At 32.9% G+C, this 22,616-nt stretch overlaps 1 long non-coding RNA gene across 1 annotated transcript; it reads left to right on the forward strand.

Moving 5' to 3' along the window:
- Positions 1-2,274: 2,274 nt before the first annotated feature.
- Positions 2,275-20,742, forward strand: LOC134807432 (uncharacterized). The gene is made up of 5 exons (XR_010147899.1): positions 2,275-2,360; positions 2,740-2,941; positions 8,661-8,775; positions 17,371-17,494; positions 19,036-20,742. It is a non-coding gene; the product is annotated as an uncharacterized LOC134807432 (long non-coding RNA).
- The last annotated feature ends 1,874 nt before the right edge of the window (positions 20,743-22,616 follow it).

Here is a 22,616-nt window from a genome sequence, read left to right on the forward strand (position 1 = left end):
GCCATCTCATGTCTTTCTAAGATGTATAAAACCAAGCTATGCATTCTGACCACGTTGGGCACATGTTGTCCAGACCTCCTGGGACTCTGTCATGGGTGTGTCCTCAACCTTGGCAAAGTAAACTTTCTAAATTAACAGACCTGTCTCAAATTTTGGGGGTTCACAATACATAGAAACAATTGGAAGGATATGTTCCTGCTCCCTGATGTGGAATTCTTGGAGATTATTTATTTATTTAGAAGACACAGGTGTCATACTATGTCTCCCAGGCTGGTCTTGTACTCCTGGCCTCCAGAGATCCTCCTGCCTTGGCCTCCCAAAGTGCTGGGATTACATGCATGGGCCACTGCAACCAGCCCAGGAGATTGTTCATTTTCTTCTTTCTTCCTGTTTTTTTTTTTTTCTAAATTTTCTACAGTAAAGGTAAAATGGATCTATTTTTAAAAGTCTAAAAAATAGAAGTCACTAGTAGTGCCTATCACTTGGTACATAAAGATGTCCACTGTCTTATTTCATATTTTACAACAAAAATCTAAAGAGTTTTCAAAATTAAATAGACTCTAATGATGCTCAGGATACATTAATAACTACAGGGCAACCTGGGACACCATTGCTATAACTTGATCTCTCCTGTTAGAGTAAATTATTTTCTTGTCCCACTCCTGATTTTTTTTAACATTACAAAACTTCCAAAACCTATTAAAAGGAATAAATAAATTAGATTGGGTTTGGTTTTATGCTCTGATCTTTAAATTATTTTTTCAAATCAAAATCCACTTCAATAAAATTAAGGGTAGAAAATATTCTGATTCTATTATTTATATAAATGCCATGACTAGTATATCTATTTTATTGAGCAACAGATTTTTAAAGCAAAAAAAAAAGAATAAAAGTAGATGCTGGAACTGATGTATTTTTTTAGGTACAAGTAATGATAGAAACCTTTTTTTGTAGTGACAAGAAAAGGGACATATATCTTTTTTACTAAAGAGGAAAATAGTGTTTTAGAAAATTTTTAAGTATTTTTCCCTAAATGTACTTTAATTTTGTTTTCTGTGGACATTTCCTAAATATAACTGGATATTTGGAACCACAAATTACATGTATTTTCCCACATATATCCAATCTGCAATTTCAACATTCTGTCAAAAAGTTTAGTAAACTTAATGGAACATAATTAATATTCATTCTCATATCAAATTCTCAGCTGACATTTTAGAAAACAACAATAACAAAAACAAAGGAAAAGAAAGTAAAAGAAGGGAAAAAAATAGCCATCTCTTCTGATATTTTAGACATTAGAAATAAACATATTGTATTAGAGTTATGTTTTAAGTCCAAAAAAGTCTTTTAGGCATTTTCCAAAATGGAAACAAAACATTTTATCTCATCTATATTACATTTCAGATCACCAGTGAACAATTGCTTTTTGGAAACTATAAACTCTAGTTATTTAGGTGGTAACTGCCTTCCTAAAGTAATTCTCACTTTTTCTCAGTATGTGGTAGATTTTTCAAAATGGCAGGAACACGGTCCCCTCAATATCTTTAGATACTTGTTATCTTCCTATATTTATCTTTCACTCCGTAGCCTTTTCCATGTGAATTTGAAGTGTTCTTTTATTCTGATGCTGGGGTCTGCCAGCATTCTGGCAATGGGAGACTAGGTGATGGGATACAGCAGATGTTGAAAAGCACTCATGCGAGTGTGCATGCCTGTGCTTGCCCTCTTCCTCTGCCATGAGAACATGCACCAGCTAGCCTGCTAGAAAACAAGAGACATGGAAAGCACAGCTGAGCCTCCCTAGTTGCCACAATGCTATTAACTAAATCAGATGACAGCCAGTTGACTCCTAGACATGACAGCAAGCCCAAAAGAGATCAGCAAAGCCACAAAGCTGACCACCCGTCTTACACAAGGAAAAAGCATATATTGTTGTGTGCCACTAAGGTTTTGTGGTTGCTGGCTACATGTCATTATTGTGGCAATATAGAGCTGATTCAGCAGATACATCAGCACTGTGTTGGCACTGTTTTATAATAAAGTGAATTAAAGAGCTTTGGAACATCCTGTACAGAAAGCAATGAAGAGAGAGAGTCTGAAGTGATTATGAAAAGAATATTGAGCAAGAAGAGGAACTTCTTGAGTAAGAAGTGAAACTGAGAGGTGCTCATCATGACATTTAAATATTTCCTGAGAATTCTCAGAAATATTAGGGGTGAGGAGAAAGCTAAATTTCCTATAGCCAAATGTAGCTTGGTGACACAAAATACTGTATTTGGTTATTTAAAAGAAGAGGGGGAGGTAAAACGTAAGAAGGCCAGAGCACCTGGGACCTTGTTTTACTAAAGCTTATTATGGTGAGTTTCTTGAATCCTTAATGCAACAAGGGAGGGAACAAAGAATAGAAAGTAAAGAATGTGCTTCTTTTCCCATGATTAATAAGCCACCAAGGAGCAGAGATAATATGTTATTTATTTATTTTATCTCCCACAGTATCTAATACTGTGATTTATGCATAAATTAGCACTAGTATGTGGTTTGTTGAATTCAGCTGGACAATTATGAAATAATTACATTGTAATTCCTTTGAGTTCTACATTAGAGTTCTCATCCAAGATTTTTCTGAAAGCCACATTCAAGTGTTTGAAATTGACACAGAACCCCATGTTTATTTGCATATAGTTCAATTTTAAGATCTAACCAACCTAATCTAATTTCATGTAATTACAAATTTAGTTTCAGTGGCCCTGGTTCCCCATGACAAAAGTACAAAGAGTACCCGCAAGAAGTAAGTTGAAGATAAGGAGTGAGGAGAAGGAAGGTTAGTGGTAAGGCCACCAGTGATTCTAACAGCAAAGGGACAAGAAAAAAGACTGGAACTTTATTTAGAGGATAAAGCTGATGCTTGGCTTGCCCTCTTGCCCAGATGGGACCTCAGGTAAGTCATTTAATGTCCCTAAGCTTCCTTTCCTTTAATTACTTCAATTATCTGCAAAAATGAAGTGAATAAATATGCCCTATTTACTTCATTGATCATAATGAGAATGAACAGATACGGGATATGTGAAAGCCATACAGACATTACACAATGTGATAAACCATCATCCTAACACACAAATCTAATCTTTATTGTGACTCAAGATTAGGGAACACTATGTTTTACATAACATCATGCTGATCTAACTCTAGCTTTATGATGTTAACTAATCTTTTCTAAATCCAGAGAGCATAATACCACCCCTTCGAAAAGAAGTGTCCACTTGCCCTTTGGCCAAGCTGTAAACAGACGCACCAAGAAACTTCCTCAGTGAGGCTGTCATCTTGGCATTAGATCCATGAGTCAGAGATTTTGGCTGGCTAAATTGTAAAGACCACTTTGAATAACTTGCAATTGTCTTGTTTCTTAGACTATGCACACTTTCTCTCTTTCAGTTAACGTTAAAATGATATATGCAATAAATTGCATATTTGAGTAAATGACATACGCAATAAATTACAACATATGCAATAAAATCAATTAGGTAGCCTTTTCTGAAATTCAGTAAACCCACCAGGAAGGGTCAGAGATAAACCCTTGATATCTAGCAAAAACAAATAAAAATAAGATTTTCAACAGAATCAGTGGATTTCATAAAAGATAGAACGTATAATATGAAAGAAACACTGAGGGTACATGATCATCTGTGAAGCATAATGTAATGAGAACAATACTGGACTTGAACTAAAAGTTTTGTGTTCACAGCCCAGATTTACTCCCAACTATATGATGTTGAGCAAATTACTGAATGTCGCTTAAGCCTACGTTTTTGCATTTATATAAGGATAATAGTACCACCTAGCTTACAATATTACTGAAAAAGATTCAACTGGGCAAGGCTAATTAAATAATAATAAAGTATACCATATTCTTAGTTTCCTTTTTAAAAAAATCTTTCCTGAATTTTGGTTAGAGTAAGTCCTGATTCAAAGGACAGATGTGTGTGTCTTCCTTCCTTGAAACTAATACTGTTTCTGGTGAGCTTTTGCTCATCCAACTCTGTAATAGAAATCCCATATTCTTGCTATAAATAAAGGCCTTTATAATTTGTGACATTTACTTCTTACCTAAATATTCTGCAACTCCAGATCTCAGACTCTGGCTCTGTCACATGAAAAAAGTCTTCTGTGTTCTCACTGCGTCAGCATACTCTACCACCCTTTCTGTATCACCTCATATGGTAGGAGCTTACATAATTGTAAACTGGTTGCATAGCAACCAAATTATCAAACATCTCCATCCCACTTTTTCTGTCTTAAACCCTCAAACAACTAGTGGAGCATTTTCAGTTAACAACAGTCTTTAATCAGAGGAGAGAAAATTCCAGGTTGCTGATTCAGTTATTTCTTTTTATTTACCTCTATTTTTATATTCACCCGGCTTGTGTGAAAAACAAAAACTGAAGTACTCACAGATGAGGCAGTGTTTAGCATCTAAACACACCATATGCCAAGGGATAGATGTTGTTGTTGCAGCTGTCCAAAGTTAGCCAGGTTATCACTGACAAATAGCTTCCCCCAGAACATGAGAAAGCCACGGCCGCCTGCTCCTTGTTGGCTGGTGGAGTGAAACAGACTTTACAGTACACTGGATCAGCTAAACTGTGAATTACAGGTGAACCAAAGCCATTCTGTCAGTCATTCAAGGAAAAATGACTTCACTCAGCTAGAGGACACTCCCTTGACAAAAAAAAAAAAAAAAAGGAAAAAGGACTTAAGAAATCATTGAATCAAGACCTTCCTTGCTCAGTTCAATTGATTTGCCTAAAGTCATAAAAATAGTAACTTAGTCACAAAGATGTAATAAGGAAAAATCTTCCTACTTAAATTAAGGATTCCTCCAAGGAGGCAGCATGATACTGTTTTAAGAGCACAGGGCATTAAGTATAACCACCTTGGTTTACATTCTAGTTCTCAATTACAAGCTACCACCAAGTTAACTTTGAGGGGTTTCAGTTTCCACAATGCTACCTTACAGGATCATTTGGAGAGCTGCATAAGACAATCCACATGATATTCATGTTACTGTACCTTGTGCAAGTTAAGTACATGTTAGCAATTATTATTATTATTATTATTCGGTGGTCTAGGAAATCCAAATTTGTCTGGTCCAGAAACAAACAAATTGTCCTATGTCTTCAAAAGAATGGAGCATCCTACATTCAATGGAACTGTAAAGTCAAATAAGCTTTAAAAATTTAAAACTATATCTAAATCACTGACTATTTGGTTTAAAATTCTGTCCCCCCTGGTTCTTGGATGACTATTCTAAGTGTTCAACAAATTTCACCAGCTCAAAACAGTAACCACATATAATGTGGAATTAAGAAACAAGAGTTTGTATTTCTACCTAAAACTCTCATTTGACCCTTTAAACCAGATTCCAGTTTTTTTTTTGCTTTGTTTGTTTGTTCGTTTGTTTGTTTTTTGGTGGGAGGAAAGAGGAAGAAAATGAACAAAACAAAAATATATGCAGTATAAGAAACCCAGTCTAGTTTGAGCCTTGAGCCATGACGTAAACATTCTTTTAAAGAGAAGCTTCCATGATTAATTACTACAGTTTATTTTTTCCCCCTCTAGGAAATCAACAATCAACTAGATGTAACACTTGGGAGAGTTTATTTTTGGCTAGCCTAGTAATTATAGCCAGAACAGAGCAGGGCAGGTAGATAGGAAATATTTTAGAAACTATTTTATCAAAGCATCAGGATTTTCAAAAAGAACAAGGCAAGGGTTTCCTCTCACACTTAAAATAACAATGAAAAACATGGCTGCGGTTAGATTCTTTAAGAAAAAGAATAAGTTTGAGTCTTGCTCTTGGGCCTGGCCACGCTTATCGGTGTTATGCTTTGCATGTCAGATGCTCTCTTCTATAACAGTCTTCTCTTTGCCTAGTGAGGAGGAAGACTCATTCTTTCTGCAACCTCAAAGAATTAATCAATATGAACATAAATATTCAACAGATATCAATTGTCCTTTTGCCTACCTCTGTGATACCAGGAATATTTTCTCAAATGACTTCCAAGTGTTGTTTTGCCATGTCTGTAAAAACAGACTGTCAGAAGTGTCTGGATCAAGCAATGGGAGCAGTTAAATAGAGCTTTCACCCCTTTCGTCTTTCTTCTGGAATAATTTCTCTGACTCTCATGCATACAGTGCACACTAGCAGATGCTAGCGTTTTGGCGTTATCTGTGACCTATAAAAGTTGCTACTAAGATGGGCGCGGCAGCTCATACCTGTAGCCCCAACTACTCTAAATGGCTATAGTATTCTCAGGCTAAACTCATTACAGTGTAATAATCTGCTATTCCAAAAATATTTCTTTTATTTTCTTGATAGCACAGTGGACCCTGAAAGGCATTGTAGGTCTTTTTGTTTGATTAATTGCCTGTTCACTTTGTTTTCAAACATCATCAATATAGAAGAGGTAAATGATATTAACAAAGACCATATAGTGCTTAAAGTATGTGAAGCTGGTTAAAATATTCCCAGTTGATATTTCTTTCTCTGGCCATATGAAGAAATTTACAGGCCAGTCATGGTGGCTCACATCTGTAATCCCAGCATTTTGGGAGGCCAAGGCAGGAGGATACCTGGAGCCCCGGAGTTTGAAACTAGCCTGGGCAAAATAGAGAGACCCCCATCTCTACAAAAATAAAAATAAAAAGGAAATTTACAATTTTTGGCTAAGAGGATATAGTATCATGTGAGAGAACTTTAAAACAAACTTAATCCAGGCAGTGCCACCACCCTCTGCCCCCACCCATCTTCATTAGTACTGGATCAGGAAGTACTTTATACTCAGTTATCTTTGCTTTTCCGTGCTGTGACCTTGTATAAAAGTTGCTACCAAGCTGGGCGTGGTGGCTCATGCCTGTAGTCTCAACTACTCAGGAGGCTCAGATGAAAGGATCATCGCTTGAGCCTGTGAGGTCAAGGCTGCAGTGAACTGAGATGGTGCCACTGCTCTCCAGCCTGAGCAACAAAGGGAGACCATGTCTTAAATAAATAAATAGAGTTGCTACTATGTTCAACTGCAAATGTTAGATGAACAGTCATTTAAATGAGAATTGAAGCCCATGGTAAGAAAGACAGGAATTTTTGTGATGAATTAAGTAAAAAAGGTGGTTGGTGGAATTTGACTCACTAAACAATGGTGAGTCAGTTAGGAAGTTGAGGAATGTGGACAAATGAGGAAGAAAAGACCAATAAAGAGCAGGTACATATATAGAAGTGCCAATAATATCAGCTTCATTTAGCCTAGTTTTTCCTAAAACTTTGGGTACTTAGTAAAATTGTAGAAAAGTTCATTTGAGAATCATCTGGAACAACAGGGATGAACTTTGAAAAATTATGTCTATTGAAACTTTATAATTCCAATTATATAAAGTACCTAGAGTCAAATTCATAGACACAGAAAGTGGAATGGTTGTTGCTGGGGGTTGGGGGAGGAGAGAATGGGGAGTTATTTTTTAATGGGTATAGAGTTTCAGTTTGGGAAAATGAAAAAGTTCTGGAGCTGGATGGTGATGACGGTTACAAAAGAATGTCAATGTACTTAATGCCACTGAACTGTACACTTTAAAACAGTAAATTTTACGTTATGTATATTTTATCATAATAAAAAAGAATCACCTGAAGAAAGATAGCAAAGGAGGAAACTGACTAGGATACAACTGAAAGAACCATGAGAAACAAATATATATAGACCAAATTCCTATTATCATAGTCTGTTTTTACCTTGAAATGTATAGAAAAGTTCAGCAAAAGAGTGCCCCCTTGTGGACCTCTGCGAGGTGGCAACATGCATAATTAATCCTGAATGTCCCTGTACAATTACAAGGCTCTTTTCAATTATACATGCTTGCATCCCTCGATGACAGGGGCCTCAAAAGCCTCCCAAAAGTTAACTCAAGATCAGAGACTGAAGAAAAGGATGCTGATATATTTTGAAGAGATTTCTCTTAATTTCTAAGTTGGCAGAGTCAAGACTATTCATTTCTTGAAGGTTTTTAAAAGTTGAAGTTTAACGGTTGTTATGGAATTGCAACTTAGGATGTTTAAGTTCATGTTGGGTTTCTGGAGGAAGTCTCTCTACAAGAAAAAATATTTGGAGTGTTTTCTGTAGGGGATAACTTTGAAGATTAACCTTCATTCATCACTTCAATTTGTTCTGTTTCTCAGCAAGAATGACTTTTTTGTTACTTCTATTCAACTTTGCTGTTAATAAATAGAAAACTAGAGAAAAAATAAATATCTGTATGACTTCCACAAAGTGGTATAATGTCCTTCCACAATATGTATGTTAACACTTTTATTTCAAGTAGCTTTTTGATGATTATATAATTGTTCTTTTTTTTTTTTAATCTACAGAATTTAATCAACCTCATATAGTGGCCAAGGAACATATTAAATAAGTTTTTCAAGGTCGTTGAAAGAATGAGTGGGAAAGCAAGATTAAAATTCTGATTTCCCACAGTGATGTTAGCTGGTTGCCAACACTGTTGCTCTAAAAATGTAGTTCTTAAGTAGAAACAATTTTTTAGTTGGAATTTCTCAAGGTAATTCTATGATTTTGTGAGGAAAAATGACATAGAATTGACCAAAATTTCTTTTGCAGGCATAGGTTCCTAACTGTGAATATCCTGATTTTGAAGAAAACAATAGATTAATTGCAACTGCTGGCAGCTTTCACTTGACCTTGCAAAGGTTACAATTATCCAGAAATCTCATACGTAAGTACCGTTTAGTGAAAACTTCAAATTAAATATCTCTTTACATGTGGACTTCTGTTTCCTTAGGATCTGGAGCCTGAACCAGACTAGTATTGATATAATAAGTGTACCTAGCTTAAACAGTTTGTATTGATCCACTCTGAGATGCTTTGGAGACCATTAGTCATAAGTTCACACTGTTATTGTAAAGCTTTATGAACCGGCTATTATCCCTTCCAGTTTTAACTATGTGGAAGTTTTTAAAAAAAAACTTTTAATTTTGGAACAATTTGAGATTTAGAGAAAAGTTGCAAAGATAGTGTAAAGAATTTTTATATACTTTCAATCAGTGTCTCCTCATGTTAACATCTTACATTATTCTGCTACATTTGGCAAAACTAACAGACTTATACTGGTACATCCCTATTAACTAAACTCCAAATTTTATGTAGATTTCACTAGTTTCTCCACTGATGTTCTTTTATCCCAGATTCCCATGCAGAATATCGTATTGCATTTAGCCGTCATGTCTCCTTAGTCTTCTCTTCTCTGTGAAAGTTTCTCAGTATTTTCCTATTTCTCATGACCTTCACAGTTTTAAGGAATATCTATTTTGTAGAATGTTAGCAAATTCAATTTTAACCAAGAAGATAAAAGTTATACACTAAGAATGTTTTTCTCATGATTAGACTGGAGTTATGGGTTTTCATATCAGGCAGGGGTATATAGCATCAACATAACTTATCACTGGTGATGAGAACCTTGACCACTAGGTTAAGGTTGTGCTTTTCCACTAGAAAGTTGCTATTTTTCCTTTCACTATTCTTTGGGAGAGCATCACTGAGTTCAGCCCACACTCAAGGTGGAAGGGAGAGGAGAGAATATCTGCATATGTTATTTGAAATTTTCTGGAAGGAAAATTTGCCAATTGTCTCCCATTTATTTATTTGTTCAATGATTTCTTTGTACCAGCACAGACTCGTGTGGTGTTTTAAACTTTGGATTATAATTCAATACCACATTATTTATTTCACTGCCCAAATTATTCCAGCTTTGGCCATAGTGGTTTCTTTCAGGTTTGTTACTGTGACCTTTTGACATGCCTTCATTTTTTAGGGGGTGGGGGGTGTTTGTTGTTTGTTTGTTTTCTTGCTTGCTTGCTTTTGAGCACTTCTGGCACTAAAAGATGGTCCAGATTCATCTAGTATTTACCCGATCCCAGCCCTAGAATCAATAATTCCTTCAAGGAGCTCTGATTGATTGTTTCTATTGGTGACTGATATTTAGAAAGCAAGATCTGGGCACTTAGTGTGCTCATTGCTATAGGGTGTCATTGCTTCTAGGCTCTCCCAGCAAACTGAAGTAGGAAACACATGTATGTATGCTAATAATACATATATATGTATATAAACACATCTATAATTATTTCTCTGTCTCTCAATATATATATAGATGATAAGTGGTTAGATAGATGATTAGTAGATATTAATAGATAATAGGGATTCCTACTGAAGTCTCTAACACTAATATATAGTACTACAGAGTTTATTTGAGTCTTCTGTTGAGACTTACTAAAAATCTTGAACTTTACTTCCTTTTATTAACTGAATATTTTTGGTATTATGTTTTATATTAGTAAAGGATGTTTCCCTATTAAGCTGATGCTGGTGTACTTTGGTAGCATAATGATGTTGCAGTATCATTCTCTATAAATCAAGCAAAAATGTCTTGATCCATGTGGCAGACACTGCTGATTATCTGCCTAATATTTCATCTCTTCTTCATTCCACAAATTTTAAGGACAGCACTGTGTCCAGTTAAAAATTCTCCTCCATAGACTCTTTTTAAGGTAGAATTGCCCCCATGTAATCTAGACTTACAAGATGCAGGAGGAAACTTCCTGTAGGAAGCTTGTGGGAATGTCATTGTTTTCGCAATAAAATTCACCTTTGCCCTTCATCCTGCTCTCCTCCTCCCATATGAGACATGCAAATGACATCTGGAGGTGGGGCAGCCATCCTACAACCAAGAGGATAAAAGACACTAGAATGGCAGAGAAGGAAGGGAGAAGGAGCCTGGTCTGATGAGTTCTGTTAGCACCATCTCTAATGCATTATCTTTGGTCTGCCTACCCCTAGACTTCTTGTACGTGGGGAAAATGAGCTCATATTTGGCTAAGCCACTTCTGTCTGTTGTGTAACATTCAGCACAGTAATCTAACCCCTTGGGAGGAACAGAAGGACATATTTTTTTCTTTATAAATTGGATGGTCCATTATTGTAATTATATGTGGCATAAAATGCCAGCCAGTGCTTGTTCATTACATTATGCTTAGGTGTGGAAGAGCATATTTCAGGTTCAAGGGTTAGTATGCAAAAAGATTAATGGAATTCAGACTATTTATTCTAAACAGCATGTTTCAGGATTAGCCAAAAGCTCATCCATACATATTATTTAAAGAAACAAACTTTGGAAAAACAAGGTAATTGTGTATGGGTCCTAAGGTCATAGATTAGTATCATAAGAGATTGATGTTCAGAACGTGATTCAATATCTTAAGTATATAGTCTAATAATTCTTGAGGTGGCAAGAGGGGATATGGGGTAGAAAGGGAGACTAGGGGAGTGTCAGAGTTCATGGGAGAATATGCAGTGTGAAAAAATTAAAATTATAATGATTTTTGATCAATGTACTTAATTTTCTTTGAAAGTGAATAATGATAATAGTAATAGACATATATGATATTCTGAGCAATATACTAGGCATGCAAAAGAATTATAACATTAACTTGTCACAATAATACTTTGCAGTAGCTATTCTTAGTATCTGCATTTAAAAGATGGGGAAACTCAAATACAGAAGTGTAAGATCACATATCTGGTAAGTGCCCATAATTCAAACCCAAATACGTCTGATTCCAGGATCTAGGTTCCTCCCAATTTCACTGAAGTGTTTTTTTGCTAAATAACTAAAGGAAGGTATAGCACTCCTATTTTATCAAAAGTCACTTTACAAAAGGGATTTTTTAAAAGTTGAGTAATACTGTCATATTCCTAATGAAAAATGAAAAGGTATGTTCCTACCCACCAATAGGAGTAAACCACATTGCTAAATGACATAATTTTGTAAACACATGTAACAGTTTAGACTGACATTTAATTTGCTTGAGTCTGTGACCTCAGACCATTCAATATCACTAAGGCATGTTTTCTCAATCAAACCATAAAAAATGAAATATATTTGTTTCACATAAACTATTTGCAAAAGGAATATGTATAGTTATGCTATATTGCTCATAATTCATTTTTATGTGAAGTATTTTGATACCAGGCTACAAAGGGCAGGGAGTTTCACTGTCATTTTGATTTAGGAAATGCCAGATACCTGTGAGCTCAACTGACATGCATAAATTATGAATTATGAAATGCTTTAGAATGATTTTGTCATTTTTTTCTCCTTCTATTCCATGTATATGGTTTTATTCCTGAAAATTATTGGTTACTTAATAAATTAAAAAGTAGAAATTTCTATCAAACAATAAATAATTTTTCCAATATTTATGGTATACTCTTTTTAGTAGACAAAGGTTTTTTTTACTGTATTTAAAATAAAATGCCACAGTACCTATAGGAGCGGACACATCTGCAGGGACACCCCTATCTATTGCCTTGTGAACATAAAAATTGGCATGAACAGTTTTTGGCATGCCTTATACAACTGTGCACAGGACTGAATAAATTGTCTCAAATAGCAATGTCCTAATACAGTCTTAGCAGCAAAATCTCATATCTGGAAGTAGCATCCATAATAATTCAATTATAATATCAATATATTATTGCATAAATCCTTATTGATTAAAGAAAATAAATGTACTTTAAAAAGACTTCAGCACGTAAATGAATATATGTGCATAAATAAAGACAGCTAAAAATCAATAAAATTGCAGAAGTACCCTCTAGTAAGGAAAGCTGCCCGTATGTCATATGGGACCTCCAGATCCGTTAATGCATAACAAATTTTCTCCCATCATCCCATTCCATGCCTATGTCGGTGTAACATTCTTCTCAAGTTTTCTAGGTCTTATATTGTCTTGGTTCTTCTGGCTTTTGTTTGCCCTTTGAACTAGTTAAGCTAATGGATCATCTTTCCACCTGGAAATATCCTTTCTATTTCATGCCGTGTTAACTCACATGTGAAGTTCAGTCATTTATTGTTCTCCCTCAAAATAGAAAATCGAATAAAGCCTATATGTATGTAATATAATTTACCAAATTTAGGGGGAGGAAAGGGATAGGAGGGACTTTACCATGAAGCAACATGATTATCTTAAATTGAATAATAGACATCCTAGTTATTAAAACCCTTCAGTCATCCCATGCACTGCCAGGGATTTCTCACTGCTACCTCACTGCAGATTGACCCCGGCCTCCTACTGTCTCTTTGGTTCCTTATTTATTTTCCCACTTCTATCTCACCACTTCCCTGTCCTTCCCTCCATGAGTTGACTTCTAAGAACTCCAAATTCAGCAGAGAAATTCACTTTGTCTTCCTCCAAGTACCCTAAAAGACAGAGCCTAACCAAAAGGTCTGCAGTGCTGTTTTATCAGGAAGTGAAATCCCAGGGAAGCAAGAATGAGGTAAAGAGCAAAGTGAAACAGGGAAGGAAGAAAAGAAAATAGGAGATGGTGCATTACTGAACTGGCCATAGTTTCACAAGAAAAGATAGCTCAGTATCACAGGACAGGTGGAAGTTTTTGCATCTCCAAGCAGCTGGGGGAGAAAGGCAGAAAAATATATCTGCAGGACCCTTTCGATCTCCGGTCTCTCATCGGTCAGTTTCCTTCAACAGGACATTAACTCCTCTTTACTTGTGGTTTTAAACACTTGTATTTCTCATCAAATAAATATGTAATAACTTTACTTGATTCCTGGATACACTCAAATGATACATTCTCCTTCAGAATTTTTTTTTAGAGACGGGGTCTCACTCTTTCGCCCAGGCTGGAGTGCAGTCATGGCTCACTGCAATCTTAAGGGAGCCTCCAGAGTAGCTGGAGCTACAGGCATGCGCCACCACGCATGGCTCTCCAGGATTTTAATCAGCAAACTCACTGGCAGCTATGTGTCATTTCGAAAAACCTCTTGCCAGTGTCCTACATGTCCTACATTTTTCTGCTATGTTGTCCTCTTGTTTGAACCTGCTGGGGGGAAAAATATATATATGCATTTATATATATATTTATATATATATTGATATATATTTATATACATATTGATATATATTTTTATATATTGATATATATTGATATATATTTACATATATTTATATATATTTATTATATATTTATATATTTATATATATTTATATATATATTTATATATTTATATATTTATATATATTTACATATATTTATATATTTATATATATTTATATATTTATTTATATATATATATATATTTATATATTTATTTATATATATTTATATATATTTATATATTTATTTATATATATTTATATATTTATATATATTTATGTATATTTATATATATTTATATATATATTTATATATATTTATATATATTTATATATATATTTATATATATTTATATATATTTATATATATATTTATATATATTTATATATATATATTTATATATATTTATATATATATTTATATATATATATTTATATATATTTATATATATTTATATATATTTATATATATTTATATATATTTATATATATTTATATATATATTTATATATATTTATATATATTTATATATATTTATATATATATTTATATATATTTATATATATTTATATATATTTATATATATATTTATATATATTTATATATATTTATATATATTTTTTTATATATTTATATATATATTTATATATATTTATATATATTTATATATATTTATATATATTCATATATATATTTATATATATTTATATATATTCATATATATATTTATATATTTATATATATTTATATATATTTATATATATTTATATATATTTATATATATTTATATATATTTATATATATTTATATATTTATATATATTTATATATTTATATATATTTATATATATTTATATATATTTATATATTTATATATATTTATATATATTTATATATATTTATATATTTATATATATTTATATATATTTGTATATTTATATATATTGATATATATTTATATATATTTATATATTTATATATATTTATATATTTATATATATTTACATATTTATATATTTATATATTTATATATATTTTTATATATTTATATATATTTATATATTTTTATATATTTATATATTTATATATATTTATATTTTTTTATATATTTATATGTTTATATATTTATATGTTTATATATTTATATACATATTTATATGTTTATATATTTATATGTTTATATATTTATATACATATTTATATATATATTTATATATTTATAGATTTATAGATTTATAGATATATATTTATATATATTTATATATATCTATATATATTTATATATATTTATATATATCTATATATATTTATATATATTTATATATCCATATATATTTATATATATTTATATATCTATATATTTATATATATTTATATATCTATATATATTTATATATTTATATATCTATATATATTTATATATATTTATATATGTATTTATATATATTTATATATATATATGCTAGCACTGAGCTAGCTGGAGAAAGTGGTACAACTGGGAATTCTGTCCATAAATTCACTAACCTTAGCTAGGCTTTGAACACTGCCCAACCTTGCTGCTTTATTTCCTTCCCTAGCTTGCTCTCCTGCTCTGTATACAATTTTTAATCTTCTCTCTCCTTAAACCTAAAGCCCCAAGGTTTCCCCTCACCCCCAGGAGATGACTTTACCACCTACTTCACAAGGAACATGAGAGCCATTAAATAGACATTCCATCAAATTCCTATCACCCAATTTTCTTTTTTCTTTTTTTCTTTTTTTTTCTTTTTCTTTTTCTTTCCTTCTTTTTTTTTTGAGACGGAATCTCACTTTGTCTCCCAGGCTGGAGTACAGTGGCGCCATCTCTGCTCACTGCAAGCTCTGCCTCCCGGGTTCACACCATTCTCCTGCCTCAGCCTCCGGAGTAGCTGGGACTACAGGCGCTAGCCACCACGCCCAGCTAATTTTTTGTATTTTTAGTAGAGATGGGGTTTCACCTTGTTAGCCAGGATGGCCTCGATCTGCTCACCTTGTGATCTGCCTGCCTTGGCCTCCCAAAGTGCTGGGATTACAGGCGTGAGCCACCGCGCCCGGTCCCCAATTTTCAAATCTACTTGCATCCTTAGTAGCAACGACAGAGCCTGGCATGGAAGGGATAATAGTAAATATTTACTGAATAAATGCATATCCATCCTTACCTCCTCCATCATGTGTAATGAAGAAATCCTTTCCTTTGTCTCCATATTCTTTTTCATTTGCCTTTCAGGATTCTCACACTACTCATTTTTTTACTCTCTCCTAGAGTCTTTATCCTCCCCCCTCTTTATGGATTACTTCTCATGTGCATTTAAGTATGTTATAATGTCTCTAAATTAAAAAAAAATTCCTGCAGACTTACTCCCACCCTTCCACAGCTGTATGATATTCCATTGTATCCTACAATTTGTCCATTCTTTTGTTGGTTGTTTGAGTTATTTTTAGTTTTTTGTTAATACAGTGTTTCTACAAACATATGTAGTATTTTCTCCAGAAGAGGAATTGCTGGATAATTGGATATGCACAAACTCAACTATGGCACATAACGCCAAATTGTGATTCAAAACGGTTGGACCATTTACACTCATGCTGGCCATGTGGAAGGTTTTCCATTGTTCCACATCATCATAGTCTCAGAATGTTTTTTAATTAATTAATTTAATTTTTTTTTCTCTTTTTCTTTTTGTTTTGTTTTGTTTCACATTTCTTAGGTTTTGCAAATCAAATGGGTGTGTAATGGTATCACAGTTTGGCTTTACTTTGCATTTCCCTGGTTACTAATGAAACTGTCCGTCTTTTAATATAGACCATTCCTCTTTCTTCTTTTAGGAACTTAAAGCTTTTGCTCATTTTTCTTTTGTATCATTTATCTTTTTAGTGTTGGTTTGAATTTCTTTCTATAGTCTGGATATTAATAATTTTAAATCATATTTGCTGTAAATATGGTATTTGTGATTTGATTCCTACTTTATGCTGTTTTGTTGTTAAATAGATGAACTTATTCTTAATATAGTTGAATCAAATAGTCTTTTTCTTTGTAATTTGAGTATTTTGCTTCTTTGAGAAGTCTTTGCTCTGAAATCATAAAGATTTTCTCATAGATTGTCTTATAAAGTGTTATAGAATTCTCTCATCTACCTATAATTAATTATGTGATAACCAGCTTCCAAGATGGCACCAATAATCCCTGCCCCTGATATTCATACCCTTGTCTGTGGTATCCCCACTTACTGAATAAGGCTGACCTGTATAATAAATAAGATATGCAAAAATGATGGTGTTAGATCTCTGAGCCTAGATAATAAAAGGCATTGTAATTTCCACCTGTCCTCTCTTTTTTATTTCTAGCTATGAGGGAAGCCAACTTCTGTGTCATGAGGACATTCAAGCAGCACTATGGAGCCGTCCACGTGGCTAGGAGCTGAAACTGAGCCAAGAAGCAGTGAGGAACTGGCTGGTAACAGCCATGTGGGTAAGCCATCTGAGAAGTGCATGCTCTAGTCTCAGTCAAGCCTTCAGAAGACTGTGGCACCTGACATCTACACTGCAACCTCATTAGAAACTCAAGACAGAACTGCCAGAGAAGCTCTTCCTGAATTTCTGACCTACAGAAATGGTGTCAAATAGATATTTATTATTGTTTTGAGCCCTAAGTTTTTGGAGTGACTTGTTGCTCCAAATATATTAGATAATATATTATATATGTAAGGTAACATTTCAGTTTTGACATTTTCACATGCATGATCAGTTATTTCAGCACTATTTAAAAATTTATTTCTATCTTCTGTTATCAGCAAGATCAGCTGTGTCATAAATTAAGTTTCCAATTATATGTAGATTTGATTCTGGACTCTTTATTCTGTTTCACAGGTCACATTGCTTATCCTTCAGTGAATACTTCATTATTTAATTATTATATATATATTTGATAAGGCATACAGTTTGCTATAGTCTTACCTATTTTTAAACCTTTGGTCTTTTATATCCTTAGAATCACCTTGACATTCTTTACAAGAAAATCCATTGGGTTTTGAGTGGAATTACACTGAGTATAAGTACCAGTTGGGGAAAAATTGACATCTTTAGTATGTCGAATCTTTTAATCCATTTGTAATCCATGCTGTGTTACTGTTTTTATTTGGAGTTGTCTTTCAAAATGTTTTACAGTTTTCTTTGCAAAGGTCACATACATCTTTTGTTAGTTCCATTACTAGGTATTTCATTTTTATACACAAGAATGAAATATTAATAGATCCTTAAAGAAAATAACATTTAAAATAGCATAAGATATATCAAATTGCTCAAGTCAGAAACTGGCACATAATAAATACATCATAAATGTCCTAAACCAGATGTATGAATGAATAAATAAATGGATGAGTGGATGAATATGAGACCCAGTATGCCTATCTATAACCTATTATTTCAGATACCATTCTGCTTAGGTATTCAGTATTCTCAAGGGATTTTTCTCCACAATAAGAAAACTTGATGCTTCCAGTTCTTACCTGAGTATGCCACTGATAAAGTAAAACAGATCTAAAAGAATAGTTTCAAAGAGATGTAAAATGACATCTTATGTCAACTTGTCTTTTCCTTTTTCATGACTCCTTTTTCTTCTTTCTAACTTTTGGCATCTGTAATTGAGATTTCCTTCCAAGCATATTTAGCTCAACTTAAATATACTTCATTGAGGCTTTGGCAAACCTTTTCAAGTATAAGGATAATACAGAATTATCTATTTTTCTATAGTTTGTTTTACTGCTGCTGTTATTGTTGTTTTATTTTGTTTGCTATAAAGATTAGACTCTTGTTCAATGGAAAATATGATCAAAAACAGTGTTCAAAAATTATTTAAGGGCCCCATCATTACAGCAATCATTAGTCCTACTGTGTATGAAATTTCTAAGTATTTCTAAATGCTCAACCCTAGACATTCCCTTCACTGATATTTTTAAAGTGCTTTCAGTACCTTGGCCATTTAATAACTTATGTTCTTTTTCAAAATCTTAGGAAGAAATTGTGTTTTGGAATTGGGCCAACAGTATGTGTTTCTCCGGTGGATAAGCAAAATTTCATAAGAACAAAGATGATTCAAGCAGATGTTTATCATGAAACTGCCATAAAAAGCACCCGAAGTCACAAAGATAAACATCAAATCCAGTCTTTGGAAATTCCCCCACCCTACCTGAGCATCTTTTGAAGTAGATATTCAATTATTTTGAGGATTTTTAAAGAATTTTCTGGATTTCATCTAAAAGACACTTTTGAAATCTTCGTTAAAATTCATGGAAATATATCCTAGATGAATTTGGAGGAATGTAAGCAAGTAGGTGCAAACCTTTATTTTATCCCTCAGTGACTCACTCAGTTGTGAATAGGAAGGGCTCTCTGTGATCTGGCCACAGCTTATTTCTTGCCACATTCCTATTTTCAGTCTTCTTCCAATCATGTGGAACTTCCAGCATCTCCTTACACATGCCATTTTATTTCACACTTTTGTGACTTTGCTCATATTTTTCTCTCTCCCTGGAAAGCTCCCCGACAACCTCCACTGCCATTACCCACTAGGCAAGTACATCCTGTTTTCAGAATCAGCCCAATATCATCTTTCCTAGGGAATCTTGTCAGACTGCCCTTCATTACCAACAGACAAAATAACTACCTTATCTTTGGTTCTGTCTTCACTCTAGACCTATGTAGCATGCTACTTATAACACTGCATTGGTTTGTTGGCATTTGTATTTTCCACTGAGCAACCATAACTTATGTGTAGACAAAAATTGTATTGCTCACCTTTGGATTACTAGGACCTAGCAGTGTTGTGATTCAGAGTATGTACTCAATAAATTCATCTTGAAAAGTGAATGAATGAATAAATGAACACCTGTATCTCCATCATTGATTTACTATTTAATCAGTGAAGTTTTTAAATTATATTCTCCCATATCTTGAGATTTGATCTTGTGTTAAATCAGTTGCACATATTAGACATTACTTTGTCCTTTTCACTTCTCCTTAGCACATATGGGCTATATAATCTTTATAAAGGTTAAAGAAATATATTGTAATATGTTATAACACAATCAAGATACATCTGAAACAACATAGTGCAGGCACTATTTCCGATGTTCAACATCATGCTGGAGTAAAACTTAGAGAATCTTGGAAAAAAGAAATACTTAAATAATGTCACCAGTGTAATGTGCTACATTGTAATGGTGTTATGCTTATTACATGTGTTATCTAGTAACGCACAAAAAGCCTAACGGATTTGCTCATATTTTCCTCATGTGCAAATGAAAACACTGAGTCTCAGAGAGATTAAATAAATTGCCAAATGTCATGTCAAGCGATTTTGATCCTGGTATTTCTAATATAAAAGCCCATGTTTTAATTTATTAACTGTTTGACATATAACAATAATAGATCATTACATGTTAATATAAATAACCTATGTATGAAGACTAATTATATTTTTACTTCTGCATTCAATCAACTGCAACATGTCATTTTGGTTGATGTATACAGAAAATACTCAACATCTCGCAGATATTGGGTTGGAAAACAGAGGACATTTTTATATCTGTTTCAGATAAATGTATATATTTTTCTTTGATAGTACACCAAAATTTGACAAGTGACTATTTCTTAAAGGGTAGTTGCAGCATGAAATCCAAAATAACATCAATAAACTTTTCATTCTCTGTTACACTAAAATTCATTGGTTTTATCTTACACAAAGTGTGGATGATTTTGTAACATCATGTGTTGGTCATTTAGAAAACATTATTCCACTGGGTTATGCAGATTTTCTAAATGCTGACACATTTCATTTTATAATTTCAAAAATGAACATTTATTAATGTCACCAATATCATCAAAATGTTTGAACTACTGGGATGCATCAAGTTCGTTCTGGTAGACACACATTTTTCAACATGTAACTCTTCCTTGAAAACTCAAATTTTATCATTGACAACAAATGCGGTCAGTTGTTTTCCTTGAATTATCAAACTCACTTTGCTCATTTTTGAGAAAATATTTGCCAATTATCCAAGTCTGAATAGACATGGTTTCTTTGTCAATGTTCGTTCTTTTAATGGTGTTTTCTGAAGAAAAGTGTAGTTCATTTGCAACTCACTGGCACAAATGCTTTTCTTCCAGACAACCATCATACTTGAGTAAGCAGCAGAAGTGCCTAATGCATACTTTCCATTTTATCACGCAGAATATTAACAGAACATTTTCTCAAGGGTTGAGATTTAATAACATAAATAATTGTAACTACTTCATCAATGATATACTTAAGTGAAACAGGCATGCAATAAAATGTTTTTGAATAAATGAATAAACTGCCTTGTATTAGGCCCACCAAGGTGAATTTGAAGGTATATATTTGCCTCATGGAAACAGAACTAACACAGTGTTTCATAAATGAAAGTTCACAGATAGATCACATTAACTTAACTCAGAATACTTTATTGAAATGTAGAACTGAGGCCCCATTCCCAAATAATCGGATTTGGTCCATCTAGGGTGAAAAGAGAGACAATGCATATTAAAATACGCTCCAGATAATTTTGAAGAACTGTCAGTTTTGGGGACTGCCTGCTAATGGGACTGTAGTTACAGAGTTTCTTTGGGCAATGATGAAAATTCTCTCAAACTTTATCAAAGGCTAAAAAATGACTGGCTAATATTACTAATTAGAATTCTACTATAATCCCATAGTACAAGTTTATAGTTTTTAAATCTCAAGTGTGTCAAATGTATATTCTTGCCAACCGTGCTACCCTCCACGATAACAAGGAGAGACTGCTTCCAAGGACAGGGATCAAGTGAGTCTCTGAGTTAAATCCTGTCCTTCCTTTCATATTCTCCTTGATTAACTTACAAAATAATTACATTCTTTTAAAGTGTGTCCTCATTAATTACAGGTTTTTTCACATAATTTAAAAGAATTATTTTCTTAAGGTATGCCAACAGAGGGTAATAGAGGTGGGCTGGGACATTTATTCTTCTCTGATCTTTCTCTGATGCACCCAAAGGCTATTTAATGCACAACTGCCCTCTCATTGCAACATCAAAGCATGTAATTCACTATTTATGTTTTACTTTCACAGTAAAGAAATTGTCCAGACTAAGCATATTAAATCGTGTTGCAAATGACTTTTTTTTGTGAGGTAAAATATAAATAACACAAATTTACCATTTAAAAAAATTTTAAGTATAGAGTCCAATGGCATTAAGTACATTTATATCATTGTGTAACTATCATAACAAATGACTTTTATATAAGTAATTCAATGGAAAATTCAAGTATATCATATCTACAAAGTATCTTCAATTATTAAAGTAAAACCATAGTTTTAATAAAAAACATTATCAAAAGACTTCATATAAACTAATAATCCTATTGCTAAATTCCTGACATTGTTATTTATAGGACTGTCTTTTAAAATATATTTACATTTGAATTTTTTAATAACCCAAAGATTTTCATCCAGATTTCATATTAAAAATAAATTCATTGATCCATCATGATACAGATTGCATATAAGTATATTAAATGACAGACTTTTTATCCTAGT

The sequence above is a fragment of the Pan troglodytes genome, chromosome 10, assembly GCF_028858775.2.
Source record: "Pan troglodytes isolate AG18354 chromosome 10, NHGRI_mPanTro3-v2.0_pri, whole genome shotgun sequence".
Taxonomy (NCBI): Eukaryota; Metazoa; Chordata; class Mammalia; order Primates; family Hominidae; genus Pan; species Pan troglodytes.